This window comes from Cataglyphis hispanica, chromosome 7 (assembly GCF_021464435.1).
Source record: "Cataglyphis hispanica isolate Lineage 1 chromosome 7, ULB_Chis1_1.0, whole genome shotgun sequence".
In the NCBI taxonomy this organism is placed as follows: Eukaryota; Metazoa; Arthropoda; class Insecta; order Hymenoptera; family Formicidae; genus Cataglyphis; species Cataglyphis hispanica.
The window spans coordinates 3668482-3681492 of NC_065960.1; the positions used below are offsets into that span (position 1 = coordinate 3668482).

General features: G+C 42.8%; 1 protein-coding gene across 4 annotated transcripts in view; it reads right to left on the bottom strand.

Annotated features, from left to right (window-relative positions):
* The window catches only part of LOC126850731 (protein dachsous), a 289588-nt gene that overhangs the window by 214973 nt on the left and 61604 nt on the right, over positions 1-13011 (bottom strand). For 2 of the 4 annotated variants that reach the window (XM_050593983.1, XM_050593984.1), the window contains exon 1: positions 1937-2246. The exons of 1 other annotated variant lie outside the window; for it this stretch is intronic. The gene's annotated coding sequence lies outside the window, so the exon portion shown is untranslated. Of the gene's footprint in view, positions 1-1936; positions 2247-13011 lie in introns of those variants that run through there. One more of the 4 variants, XM_050593985.1, reaches the window with a different exon arrangement.

The window sequence follows — 13011 nt, forward strand, 5'->3', positions numbered from 1 at the left end:
GGTATTCGAGGGAGACAACAGAATTTAAGAGACGCGTTCGTTTGTTTCAATGCGCCTGATTCGTCGATTGCTGAAAAAGTCGACAAAATGAACGGGGGGGGGGGAAAGAGAAAAAAGATCGAAAGAGAGAGAAGGTGCATAAATAATGATGGCGAGCGGCATTGTATATCACGCGGTTTCGTCCGCGTCCACGACTCCTATCGGCAAACAATGTTTTATTCCCCCGTGGCATTTAGCCAACGAAGCGGCGAGTATCAAGATCGTCCGTCCCGGTAAATAATCAGATACGGGGCGTCCGAAAATCCCTCTCTTGCTCGCGTAAAAGGCACCGATGGCCGCCAGGCAAGAGAGACAAGGTGCCGAGGAACGCAACGAGGAAAAATACCGCCGATTCTCTTTGCAAACTATCGTGGCTCCGCGTTGCTCGATTCGGACATTTACGCGCAGATGTTCGAGCGACATGCTTGCGCCGATATCCAACTCAAGAAAGAATTCAAGTTTAACTTACACATCAGGCTATGTTAATCTGGAAGGAGTCGGTTTCATGCCTCATTCTCTCTGTTTTGTAATTTTTTATAAGGACTTGATATACGCGGTACAAGCAGTACGCATGTTTATCTTATTATAAAATAGTTGCCACTTATTGAGCACTTTCGATAATTTTATTAAGCATATATTTATCTAACTTACTTATACCGCTATATAATATTCTTATCTCATTTGTAATTTATGCAAATCGCAAAATATTCAACTTTACTTATTACGGTCTAATGTTAATTAGCATAATTATATGTATATTGACTCGGTTGAATGAATTCATCCTGGAGATTATAATCTTTATAATTATTTTAAAATATTCTGATTATATTGTATGCATTGAAAAGAAAAACACTTATTTTTACTCCTAATTTTTTTAGAAATTGTTTAAAGAAATTGTTTAATGAAATGGATTATATTATAAACATCTCGAATAATTTGCGATTGTTTTGTACATCGCTTGCATATATAATACCAGATTTCTATCGATATTTAAGTACCGTTATACGTATTATGTGCCAATTTTCTTAAGAGTAGAGAATAAATAAAACAGGAAGGTAATACCGTACGATGTAAGTCGATCCAAGCAATCGATTTGTGAATCAGAATAGTTATATAAATATAAAAATTTATCATTATCTTTTTGGTAGAAAGCAAAAAAAGTCTGGATCGCGAGAGGAAGAAAAAGACGAAGAAGCCATGCTTTCGAAGTCGAATTTTATCGAGTGCGCATGATCTCCGTGGGCCGGTAAAGTAAATAAGAGGGTTGCTTACCTCACGAATTTAACCTAAACCGTTCACCCCAGCGCCGAGGAGAAAAAGAAGGTGGAACGCGAGAGGGAGAAAGGTGAGAAAAGGAAGAAAGAGAAAGAAGAAGAAGAGTCTGGTAATAAACACGCGTGGGTGAGGATCGGAGACTTTTACAGTAATTCCAGGCTCTTTACTCGGCAGATGCCAATTTAAATTCCTTTGATGCACACGCCGTACCTTTTTTCCCCTTCCCGTGCCCCCGTCGGAGACGTGAGAACGAGCACTTTGTTAAGAGCGACGCGAAACAATTCGAATGGTCGACCTTGCGTTACGTTCAATTAAATACATATCATGGTACGCCTCTGTCGTAACTATATAATGATTGGTTCCGCTATTAGAATTGACCTCGAAGGTCGATCAGCCGAAAATCGATGGCTGCGTCAAATCGTTGATTGCTTACCGGTAGTTATCGTTGATCACCAATTAGATAACGCGCGATTTGACATTTGCACGTTCATTGCCGATTATTGCGTTCTTTCTCTCTCTCTCTCTCTCTCTCTCTCTTGCACAATTCTCCAATCATCTTATTCGATGATAGATCACAAAGGTAAAAAATGAAAAAAAAAAAAAAAGTTTTATTTCCTCGTACCTTCCTACACCCACGTTGTTACTTATCAGTTGACATCGCAGTGATGGCACGTAGAGACGACTCATCTCTCGCGCAATGAGAATACATCATCGATCTCTCTCGGAGAAGTCGTCAACGAAATTCCGGCGTTTTCTCGCTGCATCCGTCCATCTTTCTCTGTTTATTTACCTTCTCTCTCCTTTCCGTTTGGTTGATCGGTGACAATATTAAATAAATAACCACGCGGCACGGAACACGACAGACGATTCCGCTCGAAACTGAGAGAAGCCGGGTAGAAAAGACGCCAAAGGTAGACGAGGGAGAAGGCGAACACGGCGGCACGACTGTTTGAGAAATGACAACACGATTGTCGACACTCCCCCTGCAACCTCTTTGTTTACCAACTCCTCTCATATCTCTCCCCTCTGTAGCTTCTACACGTCACTATTGACCTCTTTCTCTCATCCCCGCATTGTTTATTATGTTCTTAGATACTTAGTCCTACATAACTTATTATCCGACGTACAGAAAAACTACGATGAAAAAAAAAAAAATATGTTGCCGAATCGTCCATCTTTCTTTCGATAGAAATCTCCGATGTAAGCTAATCGTTTATATCGTGATACGATATGATGCGATTCTAAACGGAAGAGCACAATGTATTCTTGTTTTACCGCGATCTTAAATACGATGGTATTTATTTTTAATTGACGATTAAATGCCATTAGATTGAAATAAAGAATAACAAAAACTGGTAGCTCTTAGATTATGCGAAATGCTTAATGTGAGATTTATTTTTTTGTTTTTTTCATTTTAAATTGTGCCCGTATTACATGTTTGTGTTACAAATTGGATCAATTTAATCGACGAGTTATATCCGATACAAATTACGCGGTTGGCATTTAAAATCGCTTATCCAATGAAGTGAATCGGAGCGCAGCGGGAGCAAGATAGAGCACAAAAAAAGGCCGATCGTTTAGAAATTACTTAAATCGTGCGGCTCGATCGTACAAGAAGTCTGAGAGCCAGCTTATCCGGAAACATTCAACCGGATTGCGTAATTGGCTATTCACGAATATACTAATCGATCTCGTTTACGTACACGTATACTCGCACCGGCACCAATTAAATATAACACGTTATAGTTGATTGCCTAATAGAGAAATTCCCTTAACGATAATCATTAAGACTATTCTAGTCACGCGGAAGAATTGACGGTGCTGTGTCTACGCGAAGGACATGTTGAGAGACACTGTGACGACAAGAAGGACAGCAGCCATAGAGCTTCGCGCAGAGTGAATGAGAGAAAGAGAGAAAGGAGAGAAATGTACAATGTCGAGCGAGATAGAGAAGGTGAACTTTGTGAAGAGGAGGAAGAAGAAGAAGAAGAGGTAGGCCCACGTAGCCTCCTGCGAAGTAATATTCTCTCGCCGCATGAGGTCCTCTCCCTTCCCCTCGGGTTTGCTCATCCTCCGGACCCCACGAAACCCTTTTCACGTTCGACCAGGTACGTCCCTCCGCTACATCGTAGGGCTCCCACTTGATCAATGTTTTAATTGCCGTTAATGATTCGGAGATATCTCTCACGCGTCCGAAAATGGAGAACAAGCGCGAAAGGGGGCACAGACGAAACGATAGAGAGGTTGGTAGGGGGAGGATCCGAGGATGCAAAGAGAGAAGGAGAGACGTCGTTTAAGTGTCCGGTGACTACAACTCGAACGAACGCCCCAGGGTCTTTGACTCTTTTCGTGGCCGCGGTTCATTGTACCGATACTTTTCTAAGAGCATCTCATTTCGTATTCATTGCCTCGGTCGCGGGTATCTTCATTAGCGCTTTTGTCGAATTCCTCGCGAAACAAGCGGAGCGTCCACCAGTACGTCCCGCATTCACCGACAAATAAATAGGTAGACAAAAGTCCTCGCTCGGTCGAACCAACTTTTCATCGCACGAGCGGTTTCGTTCGCCTCCTAATTCCAGGATCAATTTCGTCCCGGGCACAATGCGTGGTTATAGAATCATATATCAAGAGCAGTTACACGCGCGCCGCTCGTATACCTACGCATCTCGGGACGATCATTTATTCTCGCTAATTGTTATTTAATTACGAGACATTAACGTTGAATCAATATTATCTGTATTGCCTATGCTATTTTATATATTACATATCACGAAATGTAATTGAAATCTATATCGAACAGACTACGCGTGAATTAATAAAATTAATAAAATTAAAGATAATTAATTAATTAATTAATTTCGAATGAACTATACATCTATATCTATAAAGATAGATTTAAAAATCAATTAAAAAAATTTCAATATTAAAAATATTCCGTAAAATGGAAATTAATTTTATATTAAAAAAGTTATACGTATAACTTTTAATACGTAAGTCACTAACAATAAATAATAACGAAATGTATAAAATCAAAGCATTGATAAAGCACGAACAGAGATATATCGTGTCTATATCGCTCTTGATCTACTCGTGACCCTCCGCATGCACGTGGTCCAGGCATAACGACGGGAGATTGAAATTGCGGAACGATGGGGTTCGATATGAGAGGGGTTAGAGATCAGGATACGAAAGAGAAGATGTATGAAATGGTAACTGTCAGTGTGTAGGCCAAAGTTGATGGCACATTGTCATATTAAGCCGGGAGTAATTTGTCCGTCCTTTTCTCAACTACCTACACCCAGAAACGGCGGTTGTTCGACGACCTTTCTTAACTTTCGATTCGACAACGGCGGCGCGACTCGCTAAAGTTAATTTCCCGTTATTATTAACTTTTAAAGATATTTTTCGATCGATTCTCTTGAGCAATCCCGAAAAATCGTTCTTGATTTTATTTCCGGCATACTAGAAAAAAAACATTTGGCAAAATAATTTATATAGTTTTCTCTTTTTAAATGCGTCATTTTACGCTGAAACTAACAGAATCGATAAACAATGTACGACTGTATACACATATAAATTTTTTTCAAAAGTTTTACGTTTACGCAATATTGCATAATGACCGGACCGAAATCGCGCTGGTATTCATTCCTGGATGACCTCCGGGGAATACCACGCTCAGTAAATGAGTCCAATTTTTATTTCTCGCGCCATTTTTTAATGTCACCTCCTCTACCAGCGGTACTTAGCCCGCGTTACCTTGATTACACAGCCGAAAAGAAACAGATCGGCCGCATTAGCTCTCTTAGAAGCCCTTTCACGCGGGAGTATGCTTTTACACGCTATCGCTACGAGGAATCCATGAATGCGCGAGAGTGCGTGTACTGCCGGTCGGCCGCACACGCAGGGCCCGGCTTTTACACCTGCGGGCCTACGGGTGTTACCGTGTAGAACGGTAATAATAATTTGGACGACGACGAGCGGTCGCATTTGATGTTCCGGAGTCGCCTGCTGGGCGAATCGCGCGACAATGTCGTCCCCTCGTGGTACCTCCTAGCACGCAACCCAGTAATCGATCATTACTGCTGGGGGCTATTAAAAAGCGGCAGGGTCTTCGTCCGAATCCGGGCGTATCATATCGTGGCCTTGATTTCGCCACGGTAGTCGTTAATTAATTCAGCTCACGAAAAGGTGTGAGTTTTTGGATCGTGTCGGTTCTCTCGTCGCGACATTCGAACACAATCGCGCGATACTTTGATATCCGATGCAATTTCTCAAACGTCGAAAGCAACCAATCATTCCGTTATCATCTCTCGCGATATGTGAATCGGTAGGATTAATGAGTAGTACAGATAAATGTAGCTTTGTTAACAATGTCATTCTTTAATTAAATCAACCGCTCTGATATAATTTACTTTTTTATTAATCAAAATGTGTACTATAATATAGAAAACTTCCATAGGAAATAAATTTTGATACCGTCAAAGAAAATATTATTGGCGCGCAACAACTCCGAACGAGAACGAAAGAAACCACTCAGAGACGGGGAACTACCGACCTGCGAAATTACTATGATCTCGCTAGCATCTCCGGAAGATCGATAATAATCGCAATTACGAAGTAGTCACTCGTAACGAGCGTTCTTCGTGGAGCGAGACGAATCCGCTAGGACTCTCGTACGGAAAAGAAAAGGCAATGGAAAGAAATGGAAAAAGTAGATGAGGAAGAAAACATTAGAAGCTAAAAGAAGAAAAAGAGAGGAACAAATTCCATTTGCTGCGAGCATTGAAACTGTCTTTAGAGTATTCGACTTAACGACAAGAAAATTTTTTGCATAAACATTTCGCATATAAAAAAAAAATCTAATTGTCCCTGAAAAATCACATAACTTATTGCTAGTTAAATTTGTTGCCCGGCACACAAGCACTTGCACAGAATCTCTATTTTAATGTCTCAATAACGATGGGCTATCCATGCGTCAAAGATAAATAGACAAAGAAAATTTTACGAGGTCGTGCAAAAAGATGAAAAAAATACATATATAGAAAATATATAAAGACGAGCGAGAGCGAAAAGATAGTAGAAATTAAACAAACAGACAGTTTTAAGGGAGGGAAAAGGGCAGAAAGGAGAAAGAGAAGCCGCTTGCGCCCGTGCGCGCGCGCACACACACACACGGTCTATGGTCGATCTACCTTGTGCATCGCTTACGCACGTGCTTGTATATGCAAACGCACCGCATGGGGCAACGAGACGACGGCTCGACAGAGTACACGAGACACCAAGCCACAAGAGACGAAATAAAAACAAGAGAAAGAACAAGGGCGAGAAGGGAGGATAAGTGGGAGGGTGAAAGTGGACGATCGCTGAGGAGAGTGTAGGCACTTCTGATTCTAATTACCTCGGGTTACGAGCGGACGATCCGCCGAAGTCCGTACAGAGTTTCCTTGCCGCGCGACTGCGCACGCCGTGACTCTGCTGTGCTCTCCACAGCTTATAGACCACGTACAGACGTAATGGTCCGGCTGGACGATACGATACGGTTATGGGGATGATAGCGACGTGAGCGCGCCTCCGGGATACTCTAGCCTGAGATCATCTACCGCGCGAACGCTGGCTTTTCCGTGTCCTCGAGAGATTTCTTACAGAACAGAGACTACGATCGGTGAAACGATGCGATGCGATGCGCGTTGTCGCTTAGAAATTATATTTGCTCATATTGTATTACACGTATTATTTGCTGATTTTTATTCGCAGATCACTCAAATTATTTTTGTCACGCACGAGTGCGTGATAAATATGATAATAACGAAGTTCTCAATTAATTTTACAAATGGGATTAATTTTACATTTGCTGCAAAGTGGAATGATAAAAGCAGCAGCAGCAACAGGTTTCGAAAGTACACGTATATTATAAATTAAAGGAATTAATTTCTCGCGAAACCAGTTGTTCAACATAAATAAAATAGACGTATAAACGAGAAATTTCCGTCTGCACTTGATAAGTTACAAGATTGCGCTATTAAAAAAAAAAAAAAAAATAAATTGTTACCTCGTTTCAAAAATAAAATCGATTAATTGAATTCTACAAAACATTATATCAACTGTTCGCCAATATTCTTTTCTTTACGATCACGTATCTGTAGAATACAAAAAATAATTCCCGTCAACATTATTTTCCATGTCGTTAAATCAAGCTCGCATAACTGGTTTACTATAATTTAAATTGGTTGCCAATTAATAAATAGCTCATTAGGACATTCGAGTTATTTTATCTAAAGAAAAAAAAGAAAGATGTGTGAGGTAAAAGTTATTGTCGCGAAATCTTTAATGATCTTCTTTCCTTCTTCAATCGGAATCTAGACAAATTCGACAAACGACTTCATTTAGCCGCTCTTAAAAGCTGTAATTAATAATTACGCGACGTCGGGTAGGATTGCTAAATTCGCTCTCATTTTCAACATGCCGGCATGTTGCTCTTTTTATCGCTTCCTTTTCTGCGTTTTGTTGAAATCGCGAGAGAGAAAGCAACTGTTTCTTTCATCGTTCCTCGCAAACCGTGACTCATTACATTTCGGCAGCACGATAATAAGAAGGCATAGAGCAAGAAGAACAAGAAGCTGATGATAACGAGGATGGTTGAGCAAGGTGGGAGCCCCGCAGCAAGGCACGAACTATCCATGTGCCATTAAAACCACGAAACGAAAGGGTAAAAACGCCGCACCGGTCGCGGATTCCGTGATAAACGGGAAGGCGAAGTACATGTGAGACGGCCAGACTAAAAAGAGCGTAATATTTATTCACGAAAATGTTTCTTCACGCGATTTCCGAGAGAGCTACAGCCGGAAGTCTTTCTTTCCGCATCGCACAACGCAAAACGCAGCCTTATGGAGATTTCTCTCAAAATTATATGGATGCCGGATAAAGATAAAACAAAAACAATACGAGATCTCCTTCTTTAAAATAAAATCTTCCGTTTTGTCTTAATTATCTCTTTAATTCTTTCAATCGGCGACGAATTGCGACAAGTTTTCCCATCGATGTATGAAGAGACTCAAATCGGCGTGTCTAACCATGCGAATCTACGACACGAGTAACCGTTAGAGGCACTCGGTGAACTGAAGAAGACAGCAATTACTTGAACGTGAGTCCTCGAGGTGAGTCGAAGGAATTTCAAACGTGCACCGATACTTCTACCGGTCTCACTTCGTCCTTGAAATGATCCACAAGCTATTCTCGACTCGACTCGATGCACTTTGCAGCTGAGCAAATGTATAGATTCTTTCCCGATTTTTTTAGACTGTCGCTATTGCGCATACATCGCCATCTCCTCGTTTTCTCAAATTTTTCCGTAAAATGTTTAAAATGAAATTTTAGATAAAAATTTCTCCGAGCATAAAATAAAATATTAAAAAAGACAGCGGAAATGGGTGAATAAAATGTAAGTAAAGGGAGAGGTAGAGCCGGGTAGACTGCTAATCTATCGGCATGCATGTCAATAACAACGCGGAAGAGGACGAAAACGAAGAGGAGAAGGACGATAAAGACGATGGCGATGACTGTGCCGATCTCGACGGACACAGGAGAGGCGTTTCGGTTACTGCAGGGGGTAAAAAAACGCGTTTTAACACGGTTCCGTCACGATCATATTCCGTTAGCCGTATCGCGCGCTCTCGTTCCTTTTTAGATTAATCATTGAACGATAAAGGTGTTTGTTCATCGCTCTATGACCTCTAGGATTTCTACGACGAGCGGACGTAACTTAATTTTCAAGCGGACAATTTCATCCGGCAACATTTGACCGCGCGTAATTCTTCTCTCATCGTTATCGGATGCGATCTTGCGACTCGACACACTTGGAAGATAAGAATCGTGATTGATCGACAATAAAAATCAAGAGAGAGAGAGAGGGAGAGAGAGATGCTCTTATCTGCCCCTTTCAATACAGAAGCTGTAGCGCACAATCTTACGCTTCTCGGCCAATACAATGAGGCAATTTCGCGATAATGACGTTGCAAAAGTCAACGACCGGAATGTGTCGTTAAGTGGTTTCGGGAAGAAATCTAACGCTCTATTTTAATCGTGTTTTACGAGCGTGAAATGCGCGCGGCGTTACTCGGCGGTCGTTGGCACCGGCGACACGTCGCGGTAAATAATGCAACGCGAGATTACGTCGCGCAGGGCGAAACGGCCGTCGCAACATTTCGTCAACGGGGCCCCGGCCTCCTTAACCACCGCGAAGAAAAAGCGTCGCGGCGTAACAAGCTGTAAAAGAACAAATAGCGTGGCGGTAAAAAGCAGCGCTTCCTCGTAAGTAACGAGCACGATCTCGAGAACGAGATTATTACTTTTTGGAACATAAAATTGAAACACTCGCGTAACATCGGTAGCTATTACATTCGCGACTATAGCGATGCCATGAACAAAATAATTCCAAAAATATATTTGGCGATCTCTAACCGAGAGATAAGTCGTATAATATAGATGACTTATTCAAGGCTGGTCATTTGTCATCATACAGCTTTTCGGGACAGCTTTCGAAGCATGTGAGAGGAAAGGAGAGCAAATATATATCGCGTACATGTAGGCGTACGTATATGCGCGATGGGATGAGGAGCGACAGCATGAATAAAAAAAATCACTCTCGCTTCTCTTCGATAACCAACATTGTATGTCCTCGCAAGTACCTACTTCAATATGCACGAGGGTCTCTTATCGAACCTGCGGTGGCCAGTTTCGCGACGTATCGAGATGTAAGAAAGGAAGAGAGAGAGAGAGAGAGAGAGTGAGATAAGAGAGGATAGAAAGGGAGTAGAAAGGGACAGCGGAAGGATCGTCGGGCATAATGGCCACGACATTACGATCGGGATTACGCGCGCCGAAAAGTAGACCCGTTCAATGCCAGGGCATCGTCACTCGAGTTCGAGAGGCATATGTTATGCGCGTTCGCCGTCCCTCCGGCTCGCACCGCCGGCTCTCTTCCACTCTTTTCGACTCGCCTTCGCTCGTTCATTTTGGCCGCACCGGACGAAACTTTGCCGGCGGCTGATGCCGATGGCCCTGCCATTCCGTCGTCTCCATCGGCCGCGTTTACGGCTGCGAAACTATTGACTATCTCTTGTTGTGTATCTGGCATATTGTTAAGTTAATTGAAAGGGGTGATAAAATCGCGATGTTTTTTGACGTTAAGCGAGATGAGGGCATCGCGAGAGAACGGCGGTGGCAGAAAGAGAGAGAAAGAGAGACAAAGAGGAGAAAGCCGCGGGAGAGCGGAGATCTAACGAAGCAGACAGAAAGAAAAAGAGAGATCAAGGAAGAGAGTGAGAGAGAATCGCACGCATGCAGGGGAGAGGAACGGAGAGCGCTGTCGGGAGCCGCGAGTTTGCCGCGGCGCTGTCTGTGATGAACCCGAGGGGCCGGTGCGAGACCACCCGAACAGTCAGGATCCTCTCCTCTCCGGTGCCCGTAGACGGTATATGCAGAAGTGGCTATGAGAGATTGGAGGAGTGGGAGGAGAGCGGAGCAGACAGTAGTGGGACAAGAGAGGATACGTCGGCGTGGCAGAGCGCCGACGCCCCTCGAGATTCTTAATTGCAGATAAATAATGAGAACGCGCGAGGTAGGCACTTTTGAAAGTGAAATTAGTTGCGAGGGCCCTTTGCGCGTGAGCGAAGAGAAACTTGTTTCCTTTTCCCACTCAAACATACAAATATTTCTCCTCCTATTGTTTTTCCTACTAATACGTACTAATTCGACGAGATTGCTTAGAGATGGGCGTCTAAAGTTATACTTATAAGATATCGATTTAAAAGAATTTAGATGATAAATTTCTGTTTTGAATCATAATTTGTATGTGAAAGAAACACGAAACTGTGTGTTGAATATTTTCTAATCGCGCCTGTAATCGTACTTGTTAACACAAGAGACAAATCAAGAAAATCTGGAACGGTCGGATTCTGAGAGACGACAAGATTGTACGTATCACGGTACGGGTCGGGGACTGACAATATGACGCGACACATTCCTACGAACAGCGAGGTAAGAACCCTCGGCAGGGCTAAAGTACCCGCGTCCTCAGCGGCATGTCAATTTCCTTGACACGTCTTTCGAAATCAATCTGAGCGTGTCTAACGTCGACATTGACGAAAACCTTGTCGCCCTGTTCTCATGCGAGATACCAATGTCTTTTCTCTCTCACAGAAAGAAGAACTGTGCGCGACTGCCGAACGAGAAATAAACCATGCCTTTTCCCAACGATTCCTCGTCAGTTCTTCGTCACCTTAAGAGTTCACCGTGCGACGATATTCGCGATAGGTTCCGACGTAGGTGACGGCGATGACAGTACGCCTCGAACGTCAACTCGAATAACGACTGGATGCTTTAAAGAGAAACGAGCGCCGTAACGAGAGTGCGATTCGTGCGAAACGAAAAGAGCGAGATGCGGAATTTGATGTGCGTTGCAATTTCTGAAAACTCTAAATATTATGCGAGGAGTGCAGAAGGATATCTCCTATCAGAACATCAACGTGCCGCATCAGATTGAGATCGCTTTCCGGACGAAACGTGCGGGGTCGCACGTGCACGACAGAGATCAGGAAGGTAGATCGGACTGTGTTGCGCATTTACTACGTCCAGAATTTATCAGCGTTGCACGTGCAGACGCGAACAGAAAGTTCCGGAGTTGACTGGACGCTCTTTCTCTTTACCTCTTCGTCTGTTTCTCATGGATGCAAATAATTATCTGAGGGATCTATGGCGTACTTTATGCTGGAATGCGTTTCTTGTACAGTCCGGTGCGAGTGACGCTCGCACGAGCGTCCCTTTTTTCCGCCACCATCTACGCTGACGCTATTATTCCCCCTGCCGCTGTTTGTACGACTATTTACTGTGTTTGCATGCGAATGCAAACGAGAGAAAATATACGTGAATACTTGCGTGTCTGTATGTATGTCTCTCTCTCTCTCTCTCTCTCTCTCTCTCTGTATGTGTTGTGTATATGTATGCTATACGGGAGCGCCATGAGACACGAGGGAATATCTAAATGCACCGGCTCGCGTGATAACGCGAAATCCCACGGTTGCGTGTACATAGTCGTGCTCGAGCGCACAGCTCCGGTTAATATCCGCTTCAAAAGTCGTGAAACAGCTTGTATTACTCGGTCGATTCTTATGAGTCGATACATACTTCCTTGCCTCACGCATTATATCGCGCAATACGACCATGTTCGTGACTTCTCGTCGCGTTAAGTCATCCTATCGTTTCCCGTAATGCTTTCGTTTTTCGCGATAATCGTTGTAATCGAAATGATAAATTTGACGAATGATCTCCTCCCATTTCTATTTTTGTCTATGATTTCTCTCTCTCGTTTTTGTAGGAAATTTTTGAAATATTGCGCGATTTATGTAGAATATCTTTTCATCGTCTTTCCTCGGCTAGTAAGAAACGATGCAGGTGCGATGTAACTCTGACGGAGCAAGGCCGTTAATAATTCGTTTCAAGCTCGTGTAACCGGATGGTTCATGTCTGGAAATCCAAGAGAAATGTGCAAAGTGTGAAAATATGATTACTTAGTGCACACGTAGAGAGATAGAGAGAGAGAGAGAGAAGATGGGAGAAAGAGAGAGAGCTAGAAATTCCCGTTTTTCTTCTGATAATAAATAAATAAAAAGTTTAAGTAGAGAGGGGCTATCTTCCATGATA